This window comes from Amblyraja radiata, chromosome 17 (assembly GCF_010909765.2).
Source record: "Amblyraja radiata isolate CabotCenter1 chromosome 17, sAmbRad1.1.pri, whole genome shotgun sequence".
NCBI classification, from domain to species: Eukaryota; Metazoa; Chordata; class Chondrichthyes; order Rajiformes; family Rajidae; genus Amblyraja; species Amblyraja radiata.
The window spans coordinates 37,504,046-37,523,209 of NC_045972.1; the positions used below are offsets into that span (position 1 = coordinate 37,504,046).

A 19,164-nucleotide genomic window follows, 5' to 3' on the forward strand; every position below is an offset into this window, starting at 1 on the left:
TTTTCTTTTTTTTCACTTTTAATTTAATTTCAAGCTCTTGTGAACCTTGTATGTTATGACTGTTGGCAGAACATTTCCCCTCCGGAGAATTCCACTAACAATTCCAGGGTTAACAGAAAAAGGCGGAAAGGCGTGTTAAAATGTTTTAGTGGGTGTGTTTATTGAAATGACTTTAAAATCGCCGGCGGCAGCGGCGAGACTGTGCGGAGTCTATACTCTTGTCACCCGTGGTCGGGCAGTATCTGGCAGGCAGAACTTTCTCTGTCTGCGAGCGAGAGTTGCCACAGGGGAGCAGGGTTACTTTTCGGGTACCTCTGTAGTCCAGTACACCCTGTACTCTCCAACAAAGTGGAGTCACCGAAATCTTAGTGTGTGGAGAGGGTTAGAGAGAGAGAGAGAGACCCGAGTGTGTAGTGATTGTCACTGGGGTAAACATGCTCGGTGTGAGTGGGGAGTGAGTGGAGGGGATGCTGGCCGGTCGCTGGCTGGTTCGGTGACATCCCAGCGGGTGTGTCCGCCGTTTGAGGCTCAGCTGAGACCGGCGCGTTGGAGTTGCCCGAATCAATTTCCAAATTCGGTGCCTGCTTTTCCTTGTGGATCCCATCCCCTTTACCAGCTGCCAGTGGACGCTGTTCGTTCTTCAGCGACAAATTCAACTTTTATATGTAGGAAGGAACTGCGGACGCTGGTTTAAACCGAAGATAGTCACCAAAAGCCCGGAGTGGCTCAGCGGGACAGGCAGCATCTCTGGAGAGAAAAAGTGAATAGGTGACGTTTCGGGTCGAGACCCTTCTTCGGACCTTGAACTTTTAGCTCCACTTTTGTTGCCGAATGGGAACGGCCGGTAGGATTTAACGACGAAGTAATCATAGCCGAGGCAGGTAGGTGTGGACTTAGTGCCATTGCTCACTATTTCCCGTATTGCATTGACTAATGTAGATCTCTTGTAAGAACAATATTTTTAAGCGAAGATAGACGCTGGAGTAACTCAGCGGGACGTGCAACATTTCTGGAGAGAAGGGATGGATTTCGGGTCGAGACCCTTCTTCAGAACCTTTCTCCCACTAGTCTATAACACTGTCTCCGCCTTCATTCTATCTCTGTCCCTCCTCCTCCTCCCCTGACATCAGCCTGAAGAAAGGTCTCGACCCGAAACGTCGCCCGTTCCTTCTCTCCAGAGATGCTGCCTCACCCGCTGAGTTACCCCAGCATTTTGTGTCACTCTTCTTCGGATCCTTTATAAGCGAGTTATCGTGTAAAACGTGTACATATCGTGAACCGTTTGTAAGCGAATTGTACCGTTTGTAGCCCCAGATCTGTGTCTTGCCCCCTTCCACGGGCAATAACAACCTGCAAGATTCGCAGACCTTTCCCTCCCCCCGCGAGTGAAACTGTCCAAGTCCGACCCTTCGTCGTTCACGGGTAGGAAGGAACTGCAGATGTGGTTTAAACCGAAGATAGACACAAAATGCTGGAGTAACTCAGCGGGACAGGCAGCGTCTCTGGAGAAAACGAACAGGTGACGTTTCGGGTCGAGTCCCTTCTTCAGACTGAGAGTCAGAGGAGAGGGACACGAGAGATGTGTTGCCGGGGGGTGGAGGGGTGGCCAATCTCACACACCATGTGTACAACGCTTGGATTGACAAAACGTCACGACAATTTGAACCTCCTCACCACAATTACGGAACAGCACGTGTTGAATCCCCCGAAATGTGAGTTATTCGTGTAATATCACCTTACCTCGATTCACTGCTGGTAAAGAAAGTTGACTCGCATCTATCTCACCGTTAGAGATAACGACCTGGACACAGGCACATGAATCTGCCTGCGTTTCACAGGGAGATCTTGCTCAGTTTCACGTTTTTTTGGGGGGGTTGGGACGGACTCCAAATTAAACACGTGGAATTCGGAAGCAAAGAAAACAGAATAAAACTGCAGGTATTATTGGTAATGTGAAATAAAAGCAGAAAGTGGTGTGAACGGGGAGAGGGGGGAGATGGGGCAGATATGGGAGATAGGGGAAGGGGAATAGAGAGTGAGAATAGAGAGTTAGAGCTATGTGGACGACCCATCGTCAGTCCCGTTTGCATTTGGTGCCGAACACGTGGCTTGATGTAGACTAACCTGTGGCGCCAAACCTTCCTTCAGAGAGGGGGGGGGGGGGGGGGGTACACACCGACAGCGTGGAGATGCTTTGAATGTTGACCAAGACGAAGCGACAATGCTTTTTCATCGCGCTTGAGGATCGGTGACCCTAAACTCAAGTCCGGGCTGAGGTAGAACACGCTCTTCATTCCCGCGTTGCGAGAGTCGAACCGGCGGCGTGTGAGTGTTTACCGTGTACATGGTTGTAGCGTGAACGCGTTTGTTTACCGAAGCTCAGGCTTTCGGTCGTGAGGTGAAGCACCCGCTCCGAAGCGGTTTTTTTTCACCGTCTCTTTCATTTAATTTGCGAAACGATCGTCCCCAGATTGGAAGTTTCCTCTCTATGTTGCGTTAGGTCGCCGGGTGTGTGCCCGCGGTCCTGCCACTGGGTCATTGACTTGTGTCCTGGCTCCACTACAGAGAGTTCATGCACAGGATCGAACCCGATACCATCGTGCTGGATGATGCCCTGTTAGAGGCGCAGGAACCGTCCAAGAACCCCTCTGTGCGTGTAAAACTTAAGGGATTTGGACAGGCTAGATGCAGGAAGATTGTTCCTGATGTTGGGGAAGTCCAGAACAAGGGGTCACAGTTTAAGGATAAAGGGGAAATCTTTTAGGACCGAGATGAGAAAAACATTTTTCACACAGAGAGTGGTGAATCTCTGGAATTCTCTGCCACAGAAGGTAGTTGAGGCCAGTTCATTGGCTATATTTAAGAGGGCGTTAGATGTGGCCCTTGTGGCTAAAGGGATCAGGGGGTATGGAGAGAATGCAGGTACAGGATACTGTACAGGATACTGAGTTGGATGATCAGCCATGATCATATTGAATGGCGGTGCAGGCTCGAAGGGCCGAATGGCCTACTCCTGCACCTTTTTTCTATGTTTCTATGAGTTAGTGTCTGTCCTTGATATCAAGGCAGCAGTTGGTCCCAGTGTGGCATGAAGGTGCCCTGGAATAATTGAAATCAAAAAGCAGTGTAGCTGGTAGAGTTGCTGCCTCTCATTTCCACGTTATCTGTGTGCCCTGGTTTACAACTACAAGAGTAGTTGGGCATGTTGTGCCGAAGGGCCTGTTTCCATGCTGTAAGACTTTAGGACTACATGTCAAAATGGTGCCATTTTATTTGGAGCTGTCGTAATTGACTGCTGCACATTGCTGGACTTTATCTTGCACTACGCTATCCCCTTTATCATGCACCTGTACACTGTGGATGCCTCGACTGTAATCATGTACAGGTGTATTGTCTTTCCACTGACTGGTTAGCACGTAACAAATGTTTTTCACTGTACCTCGGCACGCATGACAATAAACAAAACTAATTGCAATCACCAACAAGAGAGGAGCCTAAACTGAACTATTGCCTTTCTTTCAGAGTTTGGGGATAGCTGGTGTATTTGTTCTTCATTCTTCCCAGATCATGAGAAATTCAGGCATCCCTTACCTGGTTCAATCTTCCATAATCTTTATCATGTTACATAGAGTGGATTTCTGCAGGGGACTTCAAATGTAGCAGTTAGAACTTTTGTTGCTGGACATCAAGGGGCAGAGTCCAGTAGGGACACACTTCAAACAAGGAAAGAGATATCACCCCAGGAGGCCACATGAGCAGCGAGGATGTTTTGTATTGTTTAAAGATAGATGAGAACACAACTATAACACAAGTTTAGTTTAAAGATTGACACAATGCTGGGGTAACTCAGCGGGTAAGGCAGCATCTCTGGCAACAAAGAATATGTGACCTTTTGGGTCGAGACCCTTAAGTTTAGATTAGTTCATTATTGTCACATGTACTGAGGTGCAGTGAAAAGCTTTAGCTTGCGTGCTATCCAATCGAAGAAGACCTTTAGTGAACATTAATGAATATATAGATGCTGATAATGTCTGAAGAGTATTTGCACAGTTTTTATTTTGTACATTTCTTTTATTCTGAATAAAGTTTATGTTTGGAAATTAAAAAAAAAATGTTTTTAACTATCACTTAGACAATAGACAATAGAAACAGGAGTGGGCCATTCGGCCCTTCGAACCAGCACCGCCATTCAATGTGATCATGGCTCATCATCCCCAATCAGTACCCCGATCCTGCCTTTTCCCCATATCCCCTGACTCCGCTATCTCTCTCTTGAAAGCATCCAGAGAACCTGCCTCCACCGCCCTCTGAGGCAGAGAATTCCACAGACTCACAACTCTCTGTGAGAAAGATTGTTTCCTCATCTCGTTCTAAATGTCTTACCCCTTATTCTTAAACTGTGGCCCCTGGTTCTGGACTCTCCCCAACATCGGGAACATGTTTCCTGCCTCCAGCGTGTCCAAACCCTTAACAATCTTATATGTTTCACTTATTCTTTTTCAAACCTGGTACCTTTCAGTCTGAATATGTGAGACAGCAGCAAAGGATAGTTTGTCACAGGCCCCCATGTTGAGCCAGGTGCAGTATAATGGGAACTGGCATCTCGCCACCAGATATTCACGTCAACATTCAGATTGAAACCGCTGCATAGGGTTCAACAAGCCAGGCTCTGTTTTGTCCAGATAAAGTTACAGCACAGGTAAATTTTGCAAAGCATGCTATTGTATTTCACATAAATGTAAATTTTTATTTGAGGGTTGTTGCATTTCATTCCTAATGATGCAAACAATTTGCACAGCGCAGAGCAGAAACAAGTGTATGTTGATCAAGGACTAAACTGTACCCCCAAAACCATAGAGTGTTTTTGAGATCGAAGGTGGGGCGCGGCGGGGCGCCACGTAGAACAAAGGGGAACCCGGCAGGGGTGCCACCAAGATTGAAGAGGAAATCAGCGGGGGTGGGGGGGGGGGGGGGGGGGGGGCTGCCTGCTGCCACGTGCAGCGGCCATCCTGGGTCGTCGCTGCGAGAAGAAGATAAGGCTGATCGATGAACATTTTGAAACTTTGTCGGTGCCAGAAACCTAGCGACTCTTTGTATACTACCTAGGTGAGGTCTGCTGTATGATTTTACCAGATTGCATGCAAATCAAAGAATTTCACTGTACCTAGGTACATGTGACAATAAAGTATCACTGAATCATTGTATTCAGAAGATACATTGATTTTAAAGAGAGACAGGAAAATGGGTATTTGGTCCACCAGGTCTGGGTATTTAGACATAGTGCACCTTGCTCTATGACCAGTGCTGCCCCTCACATCCATACAATTCCAGATGTGTCTGTGCAGTCTTACTTGTCTAAGGAGCCTGTCATCACTCACATTTTGAGGTTTCAAAAGGAAAATGGCCACTTGAATAAGTTTCATAGAACAGTATGTGTGGGAAGGAACTGCAGATGCTGGTTTACAGCGAAGATAGACACCAAATGCTGGAGTAAATCAGCGGGACAGGCGGCATCTCTGGATAGAAGGAATGGGTGACGTTTTGGGCCGAGACCCTTCTTCAGACAAGAACAGGCCCTTCGGCTCACAATGTCCATGCCGAACATGTCCAGTAGGTGTGAAATGTACTAGAGATAATTGGTCTCAGGATGGATCCATGTTCCCCGGTGACAATTGGATAAGTGAGCATGTGTAGGGGAAGGGTCTTTATTGCATTCTATCTTGTAACAGGATGAGGACCGGGAACAGTAGAGAAACACAATTCCATCCAGAAACATTCTGATAATAATTGGTTTCATTCAAAGATCGCAAATTTAAATGCAACCAAATTGTTTTTCCGTGTAAGAGTGCCAGTCAGCTAACATTTTAACCAGGATCCAAATGAAGTGTGAGAAAGATCCCAAATTTAAATGTGTGGGAAGGAACTGCAGATGCAGATTTACACCAAAGATAGACACATAATGCTGGAGTAACTCGGGTCAGGCAGCATCACTGTTTCGGGTCTAGACCCTTCTTCAGACTGAGAGTCGGGGAGAGGGAAGCTGGAGGCGTGAAAATGTGGCAGAATTGTTCTTCACTGTAAATCCGCCAGTCATCTAGCACTTTAACCAGGATCTGAAAAAAGCATGAGAAATGTCCCAGATTGTAGGTGGGTTGTAGCTCTCTAAATATGTTTAATTGTGTAGGTTTATAAATATAGACGGGAGAGGTACTAGCGTGAAGCAGGCAACCTGGCAGTTCCACATTGAGAGCTGTCTCTCTATTTTTCTGAAAAGGTGCAAATTGCTTCCTGAGGAAACCTCTTTGCCATCATGCACCCACTGTCTGACTTGGGTAGATATATGGATCGGTGCCCTGGTATTTTCAGCATTAATAGCTTCAATAAATCTGCCCTGTTCGCAGTGTAGTGGTCCCCACTCTATAAATAGAGCCGCAGTGCTAACATCAAAGGATTCTGTTTCTTGTCTAATCTGAATACACATCCTCCCACTGGCAATGTAACAGCATCGTGTCTTATCTTTAGAGAGACAAGAGATTGCACATACCGGAATCTCAAAGCATATATTAAAAAAAAACTGCTGGAAGAACTCAGCGTGGAACATGTCATGGACGGGGGGGAGTCTAGGAACTGATGAAACTTCAGATTGAGATCCCTGCATCAATCCTCTGTAGTCTGTAATTCTGGTAACTCCACAAAGAACCACCTTCAGCCATTTAGTGGATGTTAACTGAAGGCCAATATCGGTTTAGTGTGAGGCAGAGCTTCTATAGATAGAGCTCTAGGGGCTAGTGGAGTCAAGCGATATGGGGAGAAGACAGGCACGGGTTATTGATAGGGGACGATCAGCTATGATCCCAATGAATGGCGGTTCTGGCTCGAAGGGCCGAATGGCCTCCTCCTGCACCTATTTTCTATGTTCTATGTTTCTATGATACAATGTGTTACCTGTAAAAGTAAGGTTTAAATCATATTCTCGTTTGAGTACAGGTCCACCACCGATTTACCAAACCAGCATCTCCGACACCTCCTTTAATCCCGGACAAAATTACGAGAGTTGCACTTGAAATCCCTTCCCTGTAGTCCCCCCAAAAATGTGGCGTCATATCCGGGTGCGGCGGCCGATCACGACCTCAACGTGACCTCCGCGCCGATCGGTGGGTCGAATTTGCCCCCCTTGTGGCCAGGGCTCTGGGACTCCGGCTTGGCCAGAGCCGGCAGATCCGTTGCCGTAGCCTATTTCTGAGGTCAACTTTGTAGGCTGGCATCTCATCTCCTCGGCAGCCTAGGTGGACTGTTCCAGTACCATTCGACCTCTCTAAGGCCGTGATCTCTGTTAGTCCGGCACAACGGATAATCCAGCAAGGCTCTGGAGCCAAGGGTGCCAGAAACTGAACCTGGACCTGAACCTACATTGCGCTTCTGAGATGGAAGGGAACTGACTATCTGATTCAATGTTTTCAAACATTAAGAGCGGTGGAAGACTGACCAACAATGTTAAATAGAGTGCTGCTAATGGAGTACTACTTATTTTCCCATTTGGTCAATAAAAGCACGTTATGGAGATTGTAATGAAACCTCTTAAACCCATATGTCTGCCATTCTGTCGTCGTGAAAGCAGGAGGTTGGTTTATTTAATTTGAAAGTCTGCGGCTTGGTTTGTCTTTCTGATGATCTGTTTGAAAATATGTGATCAGCATAAGTGTGTCGGTGAATTGGCCCAAGATATCCACAGCTGCACTAGTTTCATTTTCCACGTACGTCGAGATGCCTCGTGGAAACAAAACTGCATTTGCAAATAGTTTACAAATGGACACAGAGTGCTGCAGTAACTCAGCGGGTCAGGCAGTAAGTATCTCTGGGGAACTTATCCATGTTCTCCATAGATGCCGCCTAACCCAATGAGTTACTGCAGCACTCTGTGTCTTCTATGTAAATATGCCTATTTGATAGATTGAATGAAATATACAGCACGGGATCTGGCCCTTCGGCTCACTGAATCTGTGCTGACGATTGAATTGAATTGGATACTTTATTGTCACGTGATGTCACAGTGAAAATCTTTGCTTGCACACTCACTCACACTAACATTACGTCATCCCATTTTTGCATCCCCTTCCCACACCCCAGGAACAATCTACGGTGGCCAATTAACCTACAAACACGTACATCTTTGAGATGCCGGAGGAAACAGGAATACTCTGAGGTGACCCATGGGGTCACAGGGAGAATGCAAACACACTTACAGCACCCGAGATCAGGGTCAAAACCAAGCCTCTGGTGCCATACGGCAGCAGCTCTACCAGCTGTGCCACTGTATTTTTGAACACTTTTTTTGTATTGTGCTGTGGAAATCTCTGAGACAAAAAAGACTGACGATAAACATCTTTGATCATCATTAATTACTTGTTATCTGATAAGCTGTTTTTGAAATGCTGCTTGACTCTATGCAGCTAGTCCCCATGCACGCCCTTTTTATGTGTCTTGGTATCTATGCGTCATCATTCATATTCTTATCTAAGTACACAAGTAAAACTCAACTTAATTTCAAGGAGGTTTCTGCAGTGGGTTTTTTCAACTCGCTGATTAAATATCATTGTTTGATAAATATGCAATAATTTTAACCACAGAATGTAATCAGTACATTTAGTATTCAAGTATTTTAAAAATATCAATCTTTATTGTTGCTTTAGGAGTGGTCACCCATTTTTGTTTTTTTGAACCTGCTAGATTATGTCATCACCTTAGAGGGTTAACAATTTAGGATTTAGGGTGGCACAGTGGAGCAGCGGGTAGGGCTGCTGCCTCCTCACAACATCAGAGACCTGGGTTCGACCCTGACCCTCAGGTGCTGCCTATGTGGAGAGTTTGCATGTTCTCTCTGTGACCGCCTGGGTTTCCTCCGGGTGCTCCGGTTTCCTCCCACATCCAAAAGACCTGTGGGGTCTGTAGGTTGCCTCTTGTGTGTTGATAGTGCAGGCAAAAGTGGAATAAAATGGAGTCAAGATTCAAGAGTTGTCATATGTCTCAGATGGAACATTGAAATTATTGTCATATGTCCCAGATGGAACAATGACATTCTTAATTGCAGCAGCACAACAGAATATGTGAAACAGAATAGAACTAGTATGAATGTGTGGTCGATGGGCATTGGCAACTCAGTGGGCCAAAGGGCCTGTTTCTCACGGCTGAGCAGTTCTCACTGTATCTGTAAACTAAACACGGATTTTCACATCACCTCCACTATGATGGAATGCAGTGACTGCTGGACTGACCACTCCTTAATATGCTCTCTTATCCCCATCAAACAAGACCCAAAACACCAATGTCAAGAGAAATATTGTAGCACTAAAGTCAATGTCAGCAGACAATGACTGCAGTGGCAATTCCTCTCAAGCATCTGCCTCACAAACTATGAGCTCTTCACCTACAGGAGCTATAGAATGATCCCAGCATAGATGCTGCCCTGAAGTTTACCATAATTCGCTCCTGATTTGAGATTCTTGGCTTCTTCACTTTACTTTAAAGATACAGCGTGGAAATAGGCCCTTCGGCCCACTGAGTCCGCACCAACCAGCGATCACCCCTAAACTAGCACTATCCTACACACTGTCCTACGCTTGAATGGTGGAGGAGACTTGATGAGCTGAATGACCTAATTCTGCTAATAGAACGTACGAACACTAGGGACAATTTACAATTTACAGAAGCTAATTAATCTACAAACCTGTACACTTTGGAGTGTGGGAGGAAACTGCAGCACCTAGAGGAAACCCACATAGTCACAGGAGAACACACAAACTTCGTGCAGACAGCACACATCGTCAGGATCAAATCCAGGTCTCTAGCGCTGGAAGGGGGGTGGGAGATTGTAACCTTCACGTGGTCCGCCCTGTTTCGACGAATGCAATCAACCTGGCGTGCACAATCAGATAAGATCAAATAGAACAAGTTGTCCTACAACTTTAGGCTGTGCACGCCATACGCAAGAAGAAGAAGCGCTGTAAGGAAGTAGCTCTACCCCATTGCCACTGTTCACCACCAAGCTGAGTTAGGACTGTACTGATGAGCAACCAGGGGATCTAAGAGCTTATAAACCACAAATGCAAACCTCTTAGAGGAAAGGAAACTGCTCGATAACCATCTGAAGTCTTCAGGATATTGGGGGATCTTGACCGGGAAGATGTGGTGATAATGTTTCTTTTTGTAGGAGAACGCCAAACAAGAGTTGCTCATTTAAGACAGATAAACTGAATAATTTTTTTTTCTCACGTGGTGTTGTGAGTAACAATCGGTGGTGAAAACAGTATTCGAATATTTTTAAAGCAAAAAAAAAGATTCCTGCATGGCACTAGAATTGTGAAGCATCATTCGTATTGAGGGAGGCACCTCTCAGTGAAAGTGGAGTTTACTGATGGAATTCACTTGCCTTCGATGCACGAGCAAAGCTTTTGAAGAAAGATAATAGTTGTGACATGTTGCAGTTATACAAATCAATAGTTAGGCCATAGTTAGTATTGTGTGCAGTGCTGGTCACCATGTTACAGGGAGAATGTAGTAGCAGTGGAGAGAGGGCAGAGGAGATTCATCTAGATGTTGCCTAGAACGAAGAGCTATAATTTTACGGAGAGATTGAATAGTTCTTAAGTTCTAGGAGCAGAATGAGGCCATTAGGCCCATCAATCAACTCCACCATTCAATCATGGCTGATCTATCTTTCCCTCTCAACCCACTTCTCCTGCCTTCACCCCATAACCCCTGCCACCCTTATTGATCAATCTCCATCTTAAAAATATCCATTGACTTGGCCTCCATAGCCATCTGTGGCAATGAATAGGCTGGATTTATTCTCGCTGTGTGTCGGGGGGCTGAGGGGTGACATTATGGAGGTTTCCCAAATTGAGAGGCATAGATAGAATAGATAGAGTATTTTACCTGGGCAGAGGTCCAGATCTAGAGGTTAGTTTAAGGTGAGAGAAGAGAAATTTAACGGATACATTTTTTTACTACCGAGGATGGTGAATATTTGGAATGAGCTATCAAATGAGATGGTGGAGACAGATATTGCAACATTGAAAGGTTATTTAGACAGGTACTTGGGGTGAGAAGGGAGGAGAGGAATACGGGCCAAAGGTGTGCAGATGAGATTAGCATCGATAGACATCATGGTCAGTATGAACAAAGTGGACCTTCAGGGGCCTTTTTTGCGCTGGACATTTCTGTGAATATCTAGACCTTTACAATTGGAACAAAAAAACTCCTGCCCCACCAACAACAGTGCTTCAGAGACCTAGGCCGCCTACAACAGGCAGCACAAAGATACCATCAATTCTGTCTCCGCAAAATCCTCAAATTATGGGATAGTTGTGCTCCACAGCTCCAGACCAACATGCCACCACATGGAACTGCAGATTATACTCCGTCTGCTCTCTTTGTGCATGCCTAACGCCAGATTCCTGAAACCCCCCCCCCCCCATCCCTTCACAGGAAGAGATTCCCCGACAGATGGAGGAAAAGATTCAAGGATATTCTCAAAGCCAAAATATGCAATCTCATAGAAACATAGGAAACATGAAAATAGATGCAGGAGTAGGCCATTCTTCCCTTCGTTTCAGCACCACCATTCAATATGATCATGACTGACCAACCAAAATCTATACCCCGTTCCTGCTTTCTCCGCATATGCCTTGATTCCGTTAGCCTAAATGCCCCTGTCCTACTTAGGAAACCTGAATGGAAACCTCTGGAGACTTTGCGCCCCACCCAAGGTTTCCGTGCGGTTCCCGGAGGTTTTTTGTCAATCTCCCTACCTGCTTCCACTACCTGCAACCTCCGGCAACCACCTGCAACCTCCGGGAACCGCACGGAAACCTTGGGTGGGGCGCAAAGTCTCCAGAGGTTTTCGTTCGGGTTTCCTGAGGGGCATTAAGAGCTATATTTAACTCCCTCTCCCCACTGGCTCCCAAGAATCTCTTCCCATGATAAAAGTTAGAGATGTGGGATTGAGAACCGTGAATCCGTGCATTGGGTGCAGTGTAAATGATGGAAGGAACGCACCTGCTCGCAAACTACCAACCCACATGAAACATTGGGCACTGCTTGTCCCTTCTGCGGAAGGGTTGGCGGTTACTGTAATGGCACCTCAGAATCCCCAGAATCAGAGTGGAGACAAATTACAGCCACACAGCATGGAGGTGACCCCTTCGGCCTACCTTGCCTTAACCAGCCAACAATAGCCTATATATCCTCACCCCATATTCCACCACTCAACATAGTGTGTCAAGGACAGATCCAAACATTTCTTAAATATTGTGAGACTGCCCCAGATATCACCCAGCCTATGGGTGAAAAAAATCAAATCCCCTCTGAATCTCCAATCCTTTATCTTAAAAGCGTACACACCATGTTATGGTCTACTAATGTTTTATACAGTTGTATCATAACTTCTCTATTCTATGTTCCAATTAACAAAGGCAAGTGTACTTTATGCTTCATTAACCACCTTATCTATCTGCCCTGCTGCCGCTGGGAATCTTTGGACATGGCAGAGCGGCACGGTGGCGCATCGGTAGAGTTGCTACCTTACAGCGCCAGTAGACCTGGGTTCGATCCTGACTACGGGTGCTGTCTGTATGAAGTTCATACGTTCTCCCCGTGACTGCGTTGTTTTTCTCCGAGATCTTCGGTTTCCTCCCACACTCCAAAGACGTACAAGTTTGCAGGTTAATTGGCTTTGTATAAGTGTAAATTGTCCCTAGTGTGTAGGATATCGCTGGTCGGTGCGGACTCAGTGGGCCAAAGGGTCTGTTTCCGTGCTGTATCTCCAAATTAAACTAAACACGTGCACCAAGGTCCCTCTGTTCCTCAGTACTTCTTGAAGGCCTCGAGGGACTGAAGAGAAAGTCAACATCAGTTTCATTTTGGAGGCCTTGGAACCAGTGCAGATGTCTGTGGTAAACGTGGCTCAGTGTTGTGGAATATCATAGAAAATAACAGCTCACTGGGAGATAAAAGCCGGCACTCCAGCCGCGAGGAGCATTCATGAAATCAAATCCATTTCTGCTTGCTGCAATTGTATCGTGAGTTCTGGTAGTCACTCATTGTTGGCAACACAGTGTTTCTGGAAAATTAAATGAAAGTGATTTTAAATACAGTTCTCTATATATCTGTGAAACAAATGCAGATTGATTCAAATAAATAGAACCTTCCAATGTATCAGAGGCCAGCAGAGCACTCCAATATGTAGCTTTTCTTAACTGTATATCATTGCAAATGCAAGGACATTTTTTTCAAGTGAGTAACTGTACTGTATTCATCTAGAAACAAGGAACTGCAGATGCTGGTTTACAAAAAAAAAGCCACAAAGGTCAGGCAGCATCAACTCGTAGGTCAGAACATGGATAGATGATGTTTCGGGACGTAACTCGTCTTTAGACTGATTGCAGGAAGGAGATGGGGCTTTCTTCGCAGGTTCCACCCCTCCCCCCTCCACTACAATCAGTCTGAAGAAGGGGCACAATCCGAAACGTCACATATCCATGTTCTCCATAGATGCTGCCTGACCCGCTGAGTTAATCCATCAATTGTGTCTTTTTAAAATATATTTATCCTACCAAAGGGTCAATTGAATTGTACTAATAAGCCACTGCTTCTTCAAACTCAAGCCTCTGCCCTGTCATCTTCAAAGTGACTAACCCCCATCAAATGTTTCAGTCCCTATACCTTCTTGTTGCCATTCTGTTTCATCCCAGAGTACTTAAGGAAGTAGCTCCAGAAATAGTGGATGCATTAGTAATAATCTTTCAAAACTCTTTAGATTCTGGAGTAGTTCCTGAGGATTGGCGGGTAGCAAACGTAACAAACATCGGTAGCGGGGAAACTGCTAGAGTCAGTTATTAAAGATGGGATAGCAACACATTTGGAAAGTGGTGAAATCATTGGACAAAGTCAGCATGGATTTACAAAAGGTAAATCATGTCTGACGAATCTTATAGAATTTTTCGAGGATGTAACTAGTAGCGTGGATAGGGGAGAACCAGTGGATGTGGTGTATCTGGACTTCCAGAAGGCTTTCGACAAGGTCCCACATAAGAGATTAGTATCCAAAGTTAAAGCACACAGCATTGGGGGTTCAGTATTGATTTGGATAGAGAACTGGCTGGCAAACAGGAAGCAAAGAGTAGGAGTAAACGGGTCCTTTTCACAATGGCAGGCAGTGACTAGTGGGGTACCGCAAGGCTCAGTGCTGGGACCCCAGCTATTTACAATATATATTAATGATCTGGATGAGGGAATTGAAGGCAATATCTCCAAGTTTGCGGATGACACTAAGCTGGGGGGCAGTGTTAGCTGTGAGGAGGATGCTAGGAGACTGCAAGGTGACTTGGATAGGCTGGGTGAGTGGGCAAATGTTTGGCAGATGCAGTATAATGTGGATAAATGTGAGGTTATCCATTTTGGTGGCAAAAACAGGAAAGCAGACTATTATCTAAATGGTGGCCGACTAGGAAAAGGGGAGATGCAGCGAGACCTGGGTGTCATGGTACACCAGTCATTGAAAGTGGGCATGCAGGTGCAGCAGGCAGTGAAGAAAGCGAATGGTATGTTAGCTTTCATAGCAAAAGGATTTGAGTATAGGAGCAGGGAGGTTCTACTGCAGTTGTACAGGGTCTTGGTGAGACCACACCTGGAGTATTGCGTACAGTTTTGGTCACCAAATCTGAGGAAGGACATTATTGCCATAGAGGGAGTGCAGAGAAGGTTCACCAGACTGATTCCTGGGATGTCAGGACTGTCTTATGAAGAAAGACTGGATAGACTTGGTTTATACTCTCTAGAATTTAGGAGATTGAGAGGGGATCTTATAGAAACTTATAAAATTCTTAAGGGGTTGGACAGGCTAGATGCAGGAAGATTGCTCCCGATGTTGGGGAAGTCCAGGACAAGGGGTCACAGCTTAAGGATAAGGGGGAAATCCTTTAAAACCGAGATGAGAAGAACTTTTTTCACACAGAGAGTGGTGAATCTCTGGAACTCTCTGCCACAGAGGGTAGTCGAGGCCAGTTCATTGGCTATATTTAAGAGGGAGTTAGATGTGGCCCTTGTGGCTAAGGGGATCAGAGGGTATGGAGAGAAGGCAGGTACGGGATACTGAGTTGTATGATCAGCCATGATCATATTGAATGGCGGTGCAGGCTCGAAGGGCCGAATGGCCTACTCCTGCACCTAATTTCTATGTTTCTATGGGCCGTGATTGCACTCTTTTGGTGCTTATCTTGAAATACTTTATATGTTGCTACCTTGAGCATTTGCCCTTCACTCTCAGCTTAGTAAAATGCTAATGCTTTAAAGCAGCAATTAAGGACTAATGGTCAGCCAATGCTCACCGTTTTATTCTTGCGCATCAGCAATCTTCAATTTGCTCTTTATCAATGAACAATTAACTTTCTGTGATAATATTTTACTTTCCACTTTTTAAGCAAAGCTCTGCAGCCAACTAATTTTAACTGTAGGGAATGTGTAGGAAGGAACTGCAAATGCTGGTTTACACCGAAGATAGACATAAAATGCAGGCAGCATCTCTGCAGAGAAGGAATGGGTGACGTTTTGAGTCGAGATCCTTCTTCAGACTGTCAAGGGAGAGGGAGTCCAGAGATATGGAAGGGTAAGGTGTGAAAACAATAGATCAAAGCAGAAGAAGTTAAGGAAATGTAGACTGTTTCATTGTTTGCTGAGGGGAAGGTGACAAGGAGATATACAATCAGCAAAATTAATCAGAAGGAGAGTGAAACTAGTCGAAGAACTGGGGTTGGGGGAGGGATGGAGAGACGGGGAAAGCAAGGGTTACTTGAAGTTGGAATAATGTATGAGGTGCTGTTCCTCCAATTTATGTTTGACTTCACACTGACAGTGGAGGAGGCCCAGGACAGAAAGGTCAGAATGGGAGGAGGAATTACCTTAACTAAAGGGAAGCTTCCTTTATCTGGTCAGCCGACACTGACTACATTGACTTATCTGCTATTCAGCACAAGTGTAAGGGGGAAAATCTCACGGGGAAACATAAACCTCCCAAATCACAAAGAATTGGCAAAATCATCGCATTAGTCACTTTGGGAAATATCATCACATGTCAGGCACGTTGGGAAAACAACAGCTAACATCTGTGCTGTGACTCACACACCCACACACACCCACATCCTGATTGAAAGCAATCTGCAGGGTGCATATAAAGTGGGGAACAAATGCTTGATCATTGACCACATTTTGACCTCTCACAAAGGCAGCGCATGGCCCTCAACAAGCCTCATAAAGGCCGTTGATGATAGACAATAGACAACAGGTGCAGGAGTAGGCCATTTGGCCCTTCGAGCCAGCACCGCCATTTTCTGTGATCATGGCTGATCATCCACAATCAGTACCCCGTTCCTGCCTTCTCCCCATATATCCCTTGACTCCGCTATCTTTAATAGCTCTATATGACTCTCTCTTGAAAGCATCCAGAGAATTGGCCTCCTGAGGCAGAGAATTCCACAGATTCACAACTTTTTGAGTGAAAAAGGTTTTCCTCATCTTAGTTCTAAATGGCCTACCCCTTATTCTTAAACTGTGGCCCCTGGTTCCGAACTCCCCCAACATCGGGAACATGTTTCCTGCCTCTAGTGTGTTCCACCCCTTAATAATCTTAAATGTTTCAATAAGATATCCTCTCATCCTTCTAAATTCCATTCTATCAACATATGACAACCCCGCCATACCGGGAATTAACCTCGTGAACCTACGCTGCACTCCCTCAATAGCAAGAATATCCTTCCTCAATAGGAGACCAAAACTGCACACAATACTCCAGGTGTAGTCTCACTAGGGCACTGTACAACTGCAGAAGGACCTCTTTGCTCCTATGTTCAACTCCTCTTGTTATGAAGGCCGACATGCCATTAGCTTTCTTCGCCGCCTGCTGTGCCTGCATGCTTACTTTCAATGATGTGACCATCTGCTCTATAAGTGGAAGATGCTACTTAACCAAAGGGTTACCTTTGACACAAAGGGTGTGGGAAGCCGACCTGAGCACCAGTGAGAAAACAATCGGCAGTTAATTAAAAGAGAGTGCGTTCTAATGGAAGCCCGTTCCCTCCATTGATGCTGCCTGACCTACTAGGTTCCTCCAGCACTTTGTGTTTTGCTCAGGGTTCGTAACATTTGACTTCATCTGCAGGAGAGAAGGAGAGTTTGGAGAAGGCAATGACTTTTCAATGGGTGACCTCCGCATTGTTTCCCAAGTATAAGACAGAGTTTGGGAGATTCTAATGTCCTCCGTGATCCAGAACCAGGGGCCACAGTTTAAGAATAAGGGGTAGGCCATTTAGGACTGAGATTAGGGAAAACGTTTTCACCCAGAGAGTTGTGAATCTGTGGAATTCTCCGCCACAGAAGGCAGTGGAGGCCAATTCACTGGATGCATTCAAGAGAGTTAGATTTAGCTCTTAGGACTAATGGAATCAAGGGATATGGGGAGAAGGCAGGAACGGGGTACTGATTTTGGATGATCCGCCATGATCATATTTAATGGCAGTGCTGGGTCAAAGGGCCGAATGGCCTACTTTTGCACCTATTTTCTATGTGTCTATGTCTTGGATTTTTGTAAGTCGGGGGTCTGATGTAACTCGGGGACATCCTGCAGTTGTACCATAATCACCTCATTAGTCTTGTATTCAGTGCTCCGGCTAACAAAAGCAAGTACACCATGTTCCTTTCATAAGTGCCTGATCTATCTGTGCTGCTGCCTTTGGGGCTCTTTGGACATCGATGCCTCTGTTTCTCAGTACTTTCTGCAGTCCCAGCATTTGTTATGTACTTTCTCGCTTTGCAAGCGCTCCGAAAATGCTTCTCTTTACAGGCTTAATTTTTCCAATTTCAATTTTTTTTAAACGGCACACTTCTTTTGTTTCCAAAACCCAGTTATCAATTCAGATTTTGAATGTAGTTTGTTGTCTTTGTGAGGATAACAGATTATAATGAGCGCTGCATTGTTGGATTTTAAGGACAGAAGTGTATGATCATCAGGTCTACGAATTTGACCTCAGTACCGAGAATTCCATATAAATCCAAGCAGTTGACTAGCACTGAGATGGCACGGTGGCACAGCGGTAGAGTTGCTGCCTTACGGTGCCAGAGACCTGGGTTCAATCCTGACTATGGGTGCTGTCTGTAGGGAGTTTGTGCGTTCTCCCTGTGACTGCATGGGTTTCCTCCAGGTGCTCCGGTTTTCTCCCACATTCCAAAGACATGTAGGTTTATTGGCTTCAGCAAATTGTCCCTAGTGTGTAGGATAGAACTAGTGTATGAGTGATATTGGTCGGCATGGACTCGGTGAACCGAAGGACCTGTTTCCACGCTATCTGTAAACTAAACAAAACTAAACTAAAGTTGTAGTTGTAGTTGTTCTTCTACTCTTTAATTTGTTTTAATATGTTGGACTTGCAGTGGTCTCTGACAGAGTTTGATATCTGGAACCCACTGCATGAAGGGGTGGTGAAGGCAGATACTCCATTATGAGAGAACTCCCATAAATCCTACTTGCTCAAGACAACGGGAGCAGATTTTCTCGACTAATGGATGTTATTCACATTAATACCGCAATACATTTTAAAATGTATTTAAAGATATTGTATAGTATTATTATGAATTCTATAGTCAGTCCAAGAAGTTTCAGAAGAGCCCAAGATTCAAAGCCCCCTCTGAATATCAAGTGAACACAAGCCCCCTGGTGAAACTCGGACCAGTGAGTGTGTGAGGTGTATTGGAAACATAAACAGGTGAGTCAGCTGCCAACCCATTGTGATTTAGTTTGAAATGTCAACTCGTAGAAGCTCACAAGCTAAGTGCTGAAAAATGGGATTAGTTCAGATAGGTATTTGATAGCACAGACGCAGTAGGCCAAAAGCATCTCTCTAGGTTGTATGACTTGTTTCCACGTTGGTTCTGTGGGTTCTGAGGTGACTGATGAGGTCATAGATAATGTAGATAATGAGAAACATTTCCTCTTATCAGAGGAGGATAGGACATCGCAGTGGCGTAGCGGTAGAATTGCTGCCTTACAGCGCTGGGGGACCGGGTACGATCCTGACTATGGAGTTTGTACGTTCCCCCTGTGACTGCGTGGGTTTTCTC

The 19,164-nt window shown here is 45.3% G+C and overlaps 1 protein-coding gene across 4 annotated transcripts in view; it reads left to right on the forward strand.

Annotated features, from left to right (window-relative positions):
- The first annotated feature begins 209 nt into the window (after nucleotides 1-209).
- cpne2 (copine 2) overlaps nucleotides 210-19,164 on the forward strand; it is a 170,105-nt gene continuing 151,150 nt past the window's right edge. For 2 of the 4 annotated variants that reach the window (XM_033036188.1, XM_033036191.1), the window contains exon 1: nucleotides 210-881. The gene's annotated coding sequence lies outside the window, so the exon portion shown is untranslated. Of the gene's footprint in view, nucleotides 882-1,862; nucleotides 1,939-2,142; nucleotides 2,277-19,164 lie in introns of those variants that run through there. The other 2 variants (XM_033036190.1, XM_033036189.1) reach the window with 2 other exon arrangements.